This window comes from Mus caroli, unplaced genomic scaffold, assembly GCF_978045245.1.
Source record: "Mus caroli unplaced genomic scaffold, Mus_caroli_1 scaffold_3, whole genome shotgun sequence".
Lineage (NCBI taxonomy): Eukaryota > Metazoa > Chordata > Mammalia > Rodentia > Muridae > Mus > Mus caroli.
The window spans coordinates 67,575,504-67,585,964 of record NW_028227258.1 but is presented as its reverse complement, the minus strand read 5'-3'; the positions used below and the strand labels follow the sequence as shown (position 1 = coordinate 67,585,964).

The window sequence follows — 10,461 nt, the reverse complement described above, 5'->3', positions numbered from 1 at the left end:
CTTTATATGGTCCAGTACAGGGGAAATCCAGGGCCAAGAAGTGGGATTGGGTGGGTAGGGGAGCAAGACAGGGGTAGGGTATAGGGGATCTTTGGGATAGCATTTGAAATATAAATGAAGAAAATATCTAATAAAAAAGAAACAACTATTTCTTCATTAATTCTTTGTATGGAAAATTTAAATTCTTCATTTGCAGTATTCCTTCAGTATTTCTTTTTTTTTTTCTTTTTTTTTATCGATTCTATTTCAATTTTCAGGCGTTAAACATTTTTGTTTGTTTGTTTTTTGAGACAGGGTTTCTGTGTATAACCCTGGCTGTCCTGGAACTCACTTTGTAGACCAGAATGGCCTCGAACTCAGAAATCAGCCTGCTTCTGCCTCCCGAGTGCTAGGATTAAAGGCGTATGCTAACTCGCCTGGCAAATATTTTTACTCCGTTCCCTCCACTGTTTGTTTTGGTTTCATGGATTTCTTTAAAGGATCTTTTCCTTTCCTCATACTATATGTAATTTCATGGATTTCCTTAAAGGATTTCTTTTTTCTCTCCTTAATGACCTCTATCACCTTTATACAATGTTTTTTATGGTATTTCCTCTTGTTTCAGCCATGTAGGAATATTCAGGAACTTCTGTGCTAAGATAGCTGGGTTCTAGTAGAGATATAACGTTCTGGCTGTTACTGACTGTGTTGTTTATGCCAGAATCTAAGATTTTGAGATTGCAATGGTTAAAGATTTAGATCCTAATTTTTACATTTATCTGTGTTGGGTAGCAGTTCTGTTCCTTGTTTTCTTTTTCCTCTCTAGATTTTTGATGAGTATGATTGCTGTGTGTTGTCAGAGTTAGGGGTTTTTTATTCTATTTTTTTTTTTATGTGAAGAGACATCATTACCAAATTTATCTTATAAAGGCAAACATTTAGTTGAGGCTGGCTTGCCATTTTGGAGGTTGTAATGGCTAGTTTTATGCCAACTTGACACAGCTGGAGTTATCACAGAGAAAGGAGCTTCAGTTGAGGAAATGCCTCCATGAGCTCCAACTGTAAGGCATCTTCTCAATTAGTGATCAAGGAGGAAAGTCCCCTTGTGGGTGGTGCCATCTCTGGGCTGGTAGTCTTGGGTTCTAGAGCAGGCTGAGCAAGCCAGGGGAAGCAAGCCAGTAAAGAACATCCCTCCATGGCTTCTGCATCAGCTCCTGCTTTCTAACCTGCTTGAGTTCCAGTCCTGACTTCCTTGGTGATGAACAGCAGTGTGGAAGTATAAGCTGAATAAACCCTTTCCTCCCCAACTTGTTTCTTGGTCATGATGTTTTTTGTCCAGGAACAGAAACCCTGACTAAGACAGAGGTCTAGTAGATTATCCTCATGATGGGAAGCATGTGGTCATTTAGGCATGCTTAGTGCTCCAAAATCCAACAGCTCTATATCTTATAGGAGACTCTAACCTAGAATCATGTGATCCAAGCTGCCCACTGCTGCTGATTGCTGGCACTAAAACATGCTCCCTTTGCTTCACTGCCTAGGCTTGGCTGCCTTAGAAATTGTTCTGTAATCTGACCTTGTACTCAGAGATCTGCATGCCTCTGTTTCCTGAATGCTGGGATTAAAAGCCTGTACTACTAGGCCTGGACATAATCTGATACATTTTTACAAGATGCTTATAAATTCTGGGCTGTAGTTCCTTTCAGATAGTCAAGTTGACAGTTGAGAAGAGCTATCACTGCTGTCAGGAAGCAACTATTCTTTGGACCTAATAGTTTTGGCCACTGGTGGTTTGAGAAATCTGTGTACAGAGAGAGGACACTTAGGAAAAGAGATAGGTTAGAAGTTTGAAGGAGTTCCCAGTAGTGGGGAGATTCTATCAGAATCTGCTTATTTTGTCTCCTTGGAATTCAGGGCTGGTGGGGGAGTACCCTCATAGAGGCAGGGAGAGGGCGATGGGAATAGGTAGCTTCCAGAGGGGAGACCTGGAGAAGGGATAACACTTGAAATGTAAATAAAGAAAATATCCAATAAAAGAAAAAATAATTTAAAAAAGTGTAGTACCCTTATGAATACATTAAATAAAAAAGAATAATAATCTTATAAAAACAAAAAAGAAAAAAAGGAAAAGAGGTCACCCCAAAAGGATTGCTATAGAGTTGGGCATTAGACTGGTAGGTATTTTACAAAAAGTAATGGAGAGGGGAAGATCTATAGATATCTTCCATGTTTCACATTCAGGATTAGTCAGTGAGTTATCAGTGAGTACATGCTGCAGTTAGGGGCTAGAATACAGCAAGGAAATAGGGGGAAAGACCTTATAAAGAATTGCCAGTGGGACTCATATGAGATGAAGTCAGGCAGAAAGGAAGAGTACAGCTGTTGGTATGATATAGCTCTATAGATGAACGTAGGCGATTGAAGTTGGCATGGAGGAGGGAATAATTACATAAGTGTTTCCCTGCTCTCTTCTTTTGCTGTGTTCTTAGTGAAATGCCTGCTTCATTTGAAGGCTGAGATAATGGGCTAGCTTTTGTAAAGGAATTGTCGGGAAGAAGTTTTTGTGATCCTCCTGGGTTGGTGCTTTACAGGAAAGAAAAAGCAAGCAGATTTCCTGCTATACATCTGGGAAAGAGAATGGGGAAATTGTAAGTGGGGGATCAAAGAGAGAGATGTGGGTCTGCCTTTAGAATTCTGTTACTACACACAGACTGGCAATTTTGTTAGCATGGGGGCAAGGGTGGCTTGGGGTCCGGGACAGAGCAAAGAGTAGGAGGAGAGAGATTCAAAGGAGAAGATCTGTGTGGTACACACGATATGGGAAGAATGGGCAATGAAAACTCCACCAGGTGGTACACTACAGAGGTGGAGTTGAGATAGTGGGATTGGGTCTGTGGGAACTGATGTAAGAGAAGATCTGTAAGCAGAAGTCTACCTGGCATGCTGGCAGGCATGGCCTGCAGCCATGGTACTTAAACTGTGACTCCCCATCCCTTTCTCAGTCTAATGACCCATTCATAAGGGTTGAATGTCAGATATACTGTATATCAGCTATTTACAGTATGATTCATAACAGAAGCAACATTATGAAGTAGCCAGAAAGTGCTTTAATGGTTCTGGTTGTCCACAACATGAAAAACTCTTTTAAGAAGTCCCAGCATCCTTAATCATCAGAGAAATGGAAATCAAAACAACCCTGTGATTCCATCTCAAACCAGTCAGAATGGCTAAGATCAAAAATTCAGGTGACAGCAGATGCTGGCAAGGATGTGGAGAAAGAGAAACACTCCTCCATTATTGGTGGGATTATAAGCTTGTACAAGCACTCTGGAAATCAGTCTGGAGGTTCCTCAGAAAAATGAACATAGTACTACCGGAGGATCCCGCAATAACTCTCCTGGGCATATATCCAGAAGATGTCCCAACCAGTAAGAAAGACACATGCTCCACTATGTTCATAGCAGCCTTATTTATAATAGCCAGAAGCTGGAAAGAACCCAGATGCCCCTCAACAGAGGAATGGATACAAAAAATGTGGTGCATTTACACAATGGAGTACTACTCAGCTATTAAAAAGAATGAATTTATGAAATTCCTAGGCAAATGGTTGGACCTGGAGGGCATCATCCTGAGTGAGGTAACACAATCACAAAAGAACTCAAATAATATGTACTCAGTGATAAGTGGATATTAGCCCAGAAACTTAGTATACCCGAGATATAAGAGACAATTTGTAAAACACATGAAACTGAAGAAGAACGAAGACCAAAGTGTGGACACTTTGCCCCTTCTTAGAATTGGAAACAATCACCCATAGAAGGAGTTACAGAGACAAAGTTTGGAACTGAGACAAAAGGATGGACCATCTAGAGACTGCCATATCCAGGGATCCATCCTACAATTAGCCTCCAAACGATGAGACCATTGCATACACTAGCAAGCATTTGCTGAAAGGACCCTGATATAGCTGTCTCTTGTGAGACTAGGCCAGGGCCTAGCAAATACATAAGTGGATACTCATTGTCAGCTATTGGATGGATCACAGGGCCCCCAATGGAGAAGCTAGAGAAAGTATCCAAGGAGCTAAAGAGATCTGCAACCCTGTAGGTGCAACAAAATTATGAACTAACCACTACCCTGGAGCTCTTGACTCTAGTTGCATATGTATCAAAAGATGGCATAAGTAGGCCATCACTGGAAAGAGAGACCCATTGGGCATGCAAACTTTATATGCCCCAGTATAGGGGAACGCCAGGGCAAAAAAGTGGGAATGGATAGGTAGGGGAGTTTGGGGGAGGGTATGGGGGACTTTTGGGATAGCATTGGAAATGTAATTGAGGAAAATAAATAATATATATATATATATATAAAGAAATTTGAAAACCACTAGATGAGGTTATATACATGTGTAATGAATCAATCCCTTCAAATGTTTTCAAAATAGATGAAACATTTTTGCATGTGTTGACCCACAGACACTTCTCCCAGAAGGAGTAGACTCCCTCCAATTTGGCCTGCTCTTCTTAGTTGTCATTAGAGCGTGATGGTGGAGTTCTAATTTGCCACCATTAAATTCCAAGAAAAAGGACAATGAGTTTCTACTACTGGTGGGACAGCAAGGGTTCTGCTCAAACAACCACAGCTCAGCTTGGCTACTTAGACTACACGTCACTTATCATAACATAAACATCTCTGGAATCCAGACTGATTTCAAAAGTTTTATTCATATTAAAAATTATTTGCTTAAAGATTTTTCTACAGAACTGTTTGTGGCTATGGAGACCAGAAGAGGGCTTCAGATCCTCTGAATAACCAGTTACAGGTGGCTGAAAACTCCTCTGTGTGTGCTGGGAAGTTAAACAGAGTTCTCCGAGAGAGCAGTAATTGCTTTTACAGCTGAGTTCCCACAAATGAGTCTTTCAAAAGAAACTCTACACTGTTTTTCCTTCTCTGATGAGTAAACACTCATGTTTGATTTCTCCTTTCCTCTGACCATGGTCATCTGTTCTGCTCAATCCACTGTAGATAGATTTCTTCAAAGAAACTCAGTTGGCCCATGCTTAGGGCCAGCACCTTAATTATTCAGTTTGCAAGACATTAGGCAAAAATCACAGAAGAATATCAAAAGTGTAGATGTCAGGTAGAATGTCCCAGACTGCTGCCCTTCCTACACCCACTATTTAACCATATTACAGGTGATTTAAATCCTCATCCACCATGATGCCTTTCCCCAGATTCAATGTAAATTCTTCCCCAATACCACAGTCTAACCAGAAGTCATTGGTAACAACACTAGTTGTTGTTGTTGCTGTTGGAAGAAAGATGTAAATCATAGCTGGTTAGATCCTGAGATCACTTTCGGCTCCAAGAAAGAACACTGTGCAGAAGCCAGGGACTGGAATGCTTCAGTCACCAAGTGGGGATGGGACTCCACCATTGACTTCCACTCTGAGGCATAGAAGGCAATGAAATCAAGGGCCTGAGTCTTCAGCTTCTCTGTGCTGTGCAGGTCAGCCAGGATGAGAGTGTGTGCAGCATTCTTCACAGAGAGGTTCCTGCAGAGGGCATCCTCACACAGGACCTTCAAGCTCACCAGGCCATACTTGTCAGCAGCTGCCAGCACATCACAGGCCATGGAGTGGCTGTGGAGGTGTGGTGCCTTCCCTGTGTAGATGAAACCCATCATCTCCTTGAAGACTTGGGGATTCAGGTTATGGATCTTAATGGGGGTCTTTAGACTCCCCTTCATTTCATGTTCAAACATGGCTCTGAAAACTGGAGAGCGAGCTGCTAGGATGGCCTTGTGAGCCCTGAATTCATGGCCAGCTACCAACAGACAGCAGTCTGTGAAGAGGGAATTCTCCCATAGCTCTCCTAGGTCATCTGTCAACATGTGCCTTGGATCCTTGATTGCAGGTGTTATGCTTTGTCTAGGCATGTCATATTTGCGTCCTACTATGGTCACCTTGCAGCAGATGGTGAGCTGATCTTCAGGGAGAAGGCAATTCTGATGAGAAAGGAGGAGATCTCGAAGGAGAAAATTTTTGAATCCACTCTGTTCATATGTCACAAAGCATTCGACAGTGGGGCTCTTTGTTTTTTGATATTTCTCTCCTTGGGTTTTATGATCCAGAACTTTAACTTTGCCCAAACGGGGCTCTGCAGATGGCTGAGCAAAACTACGTAAACTGACAGGTAATCTTTGCTTTCTTTATCAACCCCCTTTGGGTATACCCTCAAACACCATGCCACTTCCTTATTCTCCTCTGATGAGAACACTGGGCTTGTAATCCTTCTCTGAATTCCCCCCATGCAAAATGAAAAGTTGCTAATGGTCCATTTATAGCAGAATTTCTCAACACTGCTCTGTGTGGAGCCCCAGTTCTCGAATTCCATGTCCTCTGACATTTCTGCTGGAGGATTTGTGGAGGTTAAAGTTGGTCTGAGAAGAAGAACTAGAAGTTATTTACTCTTCTTCCTGTTGAATAAAATTATAGGTCACTTTAGATTTTCGTTTGAATTTCTCTAAGATCCTTGTTCTCTCTCCCTCTCTCTCCCTCACCCTCTCTCTCCCTCACCCTCTCTCTCCCTCACCCTCTCTCTCTCTGTCTTCATTTTCTGTCTTCTTCTGCCTCTCCTGTCTTCTCATCCCTACTCAACTCCACTTCCCATGCTATAAATAAACTTTTTCTCTACTAATCCTGTTATATGGCTGTTATCTGAGGGGGAAGGGATGCCTCAGCACGGGCCCACCAGGGTACCACTCCCTACCTCACCATACATGGCTCTAGCAAACATGTCCTGGGATTCATTGTTAAAAACACAACATTGATATTGTGATGCAGAATTAAAACCTTGCAAGTTAACATCTTCTGCTTCCACACATTGCTCGCTAGAACTCTCCATCCAAACACCAGCAAATGGGTAAGCTCCCTCTCCCACACTGGTCAGTGTAAATGTCACCTTGTCCCAAGGGAGGAATATTGAGCTCACAGTCACCCTGTGTGGTCCTTGTGGATGAAGACAGTCCCAGTCTTTATGATTGTCCTCCTTGCTGACTCCTCATTTTAGGACATTTTCTCTTGAGTGACATTTCCTCTCTCCTCTGTGTCTTTTCCTTTTCTTACTGCTGAGAAATCCCAGGCTTGTTTAAACCATTATTTACCTCTCTGCTCACTCAGGTACTGGCCTGATCTCAGACCCCAATTGACTACTTGAGGTCTTGGTGATCTGTCCCTCCTGTTGTTTTAGTTAACTTATCCTCAGGATGCTGGTAGGGGAAATTAATAACTGCCACTCTCACCCAGAAAGGATATGCCTTTGCAGCCACTCCCAGGATCCTTACTGAAATGCCTCCCACTCTTTAAGGCTTCTGAATTCACAGGCTACATTTGGCCCCAATATCCACTAAGCAATGACTCTACATTGCTGTTTAAGGACATTTAAATATATTTTACAAGTCTCTCAGCAGCCATCCAGAAAAATGGAAAGGTTTCTATGCAGGGTCCCCTCCCACTACCTCCATCTCTTGCCACTTTATTCTTTGCTCCCCCTCCTGCATATAGGCACAGTGAAAGACTGCCTGGATTGGGGTATGATAACCACTGAGAAACAGTGTTCCCCCTTGATTCTGACATTGCCTTTGTTGCTGCCTCTAGCCTCCTCTCTCTACTTTCCCCCTTGCATGCTCACTCCCTGCCCTACCCAAAACCATGGGGCCCAAACATGCTTGCTAGAGTTGCATACAGACATAGCACAGCTGCAGGCCCTGCCTCTTACTCCCTGCCCCTCCCAAGGTACTTGCTCTCTTTTACCTTGCAGAACTTGTGCCCTGCTCACACCAGTTTGAGTTCTGCCTATGCTTCTGTGCTCCTGCAGCCTACCTACCACCACTACTCTCAACTCTGATTACTTTCCATTTGGTTCTGCATCAGCTCTAAACCAGGTGTAACAGCTGACCTGCTCCCTGTGTAGATCAGACCCACTGGTCTGGCTACAGTAAAAAAAAAAAAAAAAAAGCTGACTATGGAAAAAGCAGTGACCTTTAGTCCAAACAAAATGTGTCCATTTATCTCTATATGTTTGTCATTTTATATGTTTCTATCTGCTGATAAACAATTATCTCTGCCATTCCAAGATATAACAAACTTGTGAAATTCCTCCAGGGAGAGCTGTAGATTCAGCACCATCTTGGTTTGGGGCAATCTTGTGAGTGTCTGCCATCTTTTCTGTGGGCAGATAAGGTTCTTCTATGCTATTGCTTCATTGCCATTTTAGCTAAGGGAGGTCACATGAATGGCTGTAGCTTCAGTGCCACCTTAGTTAATGACAGTCCAATAACCATCCATAATCTTTGTTATAGGCAATTCCTACCTCACTGCCTCCTCACCTTAGAACATCCTGACATAGGGTCTCCTACTTCTATCCTGCCATGGTAAATAATAACTTTAATATTAATTTAAAGGTTTACAATAGTAAAAAAGGTTAATTATCACAGCCTTATGTTTAAGCTTATTAGGACAGAGGACCCCCCAAAGCAAAACAGTTACAACCTCCCCTACCCCCACCAAGGTCTCTAAGAATATGTAGGCACAGTGACAAGACTGCCTAGATTGTGTTATGATAACCACGAGTTACAGAGCTCCATTGCCTTGAGGCTGCCTGGACTCAGCCTACACTGTCAAACTGAGGATACCCAGAGAGTTAAATCGCTCATATTGCCTAGGACAAGCTGAGTCTTTTCCCTCAGTTCCCATTCCACAAGAAAATTGATTATTCTTTTCTGGGCCTAATGGACACCCAAAATCTGTCTGAGTTGTGATGGAGAATACAGGGACCTGAGAAAACTTTCTACATAGTTGACTATTGATGAACCTGTCATTTTAATTAATGACATCTAGATTATAATTTATTTTCCCCAAATTTCTAACTACATTGAGAGCTGAGCTACCTACAGCTAGAAAACAAACCTCTAGCTCCTTACCAAGGTAATTTACCAACTTATTAGCTCATTAGTCAATTTGTTAACTACTTAAGACTACCATATCTCTTATCATAGACAGTTTTTCTTTACTCTCCAGCTTCAAGATAAAGGATACAAAAGTTCAGATGTAACCTTCCACAGACATAACCTTCTGTTACTTCCTTTTCTAAACTTAATTATCATTTTTCCTTCCCTTGTTAAACTACTGTCCTAACTTTAATCAATAGAGTACTTATAAATTAGCCTAACCCTAATAAAACATTCCAGTATATAACCCAACTTTTATAATCACAAGAGTAAATTTTAAGTTTCTTTTTATTGTCTTTAACCTATAGCCTTTAAGTGTTTCTCATGCTAAATCTATACTATCAGCTGTCATAGGTACAAATATGAGTTTCCTTTGCTTGTCTTTTTTTTTTTTTTTTTTTTTTTTTTTGGTTATTTTGAGACCTGGCTGTCCTGGAACTCACTCTGTAGACCAGGCTGGCCTGGAACTCAGAAATCCACCTGCCTCTGCCTCCCAAGTGCTGGGATTAAAGGTGTGTGCCACCACTGCCCTTGGTTGCCTTTTAACTATAGACTTAAGGTGATTCTCATGCTAAACAATAGGATCAATTATCATATTCACAAGATCATCAAATTTTCCAGTTTCTATTAACTGTCCTTTCAATACAGATTTCAAAAGGCTTCTCATTGTACCTTTTTTTTTTTAAGTTTCCTAGACAGAAGAAAAAGACCTTCTTGCTCCTTCTGCAAGAAAAGGTTTTTGTCTTCCCTAAGCTCATCTTAAAAACTCTTCATGCTGTTACAAATTTATCTCTTTTGTAAACTTATAAGCTCCAAGAAACACAATGAGATCTACCTCTCATGGACCAAACAGACTCCATTTTGATAATTACACCTGCCAATTAATAATCTATGTTCCTGCTTGCGACCTATTCTAGAAAATGGGATTCCTCTCCTGTTCCCTAGCATTGGGACTCCCCTCACCCCAACCACCAAGACCTAAGGATTTCAAATGTACTCCTAAGAAAAACGTACTTCTTTTCTCCCAAAATATATACATAACTTCATTCTCTACTACATATGTATTATTTTCTTCTCCTCCACGTCTTCCTCGTCCTCCTCCTACTACTACTTTTACTACTACCAACACACACACAATGATTCAGCATCTTGTCAGGTCCAGGACTTTACTCAAAATCCACTTCCATGACAGATCCAGAGAAAAAACCCAATGCTCCAGTCTACTCTTACAGACACAGATGCTTCAACTGGATTTCCTCTATTTACCTACAGGTGGTTCCACAGACCCAGGATAACAAGGAAACAATCAACTCTCCTAAGACTGGGCCAACATCTCCATCCATATTTTCTGTGGTTTCCCAAAGACTCATCATCCCAAAGTCAGCAGGAAGTAACTAAAGATAATGACTGACCCTATTCCTGCTCCACAACTGTCTCTGTCTAATGTTACCTTTTATTTTAAATTAATCCAA

General features: G+C 41.6%; 1 pseudogene; it reads right to left on the bottom strand.

Annotated features, from left to right (window-relative positions):
- Nucleotides 1-5,308: 5,308 nt before the first annotated feature.
- On the bottom strand, nucleotides 5,309-6,387 carry LOC147005547 (TD and POZ domain-containing protein 1-like; annotated as a pseudogene).
- Nucleotides 6,388-10,461: the final 4,074 nt, after the last annotated feature.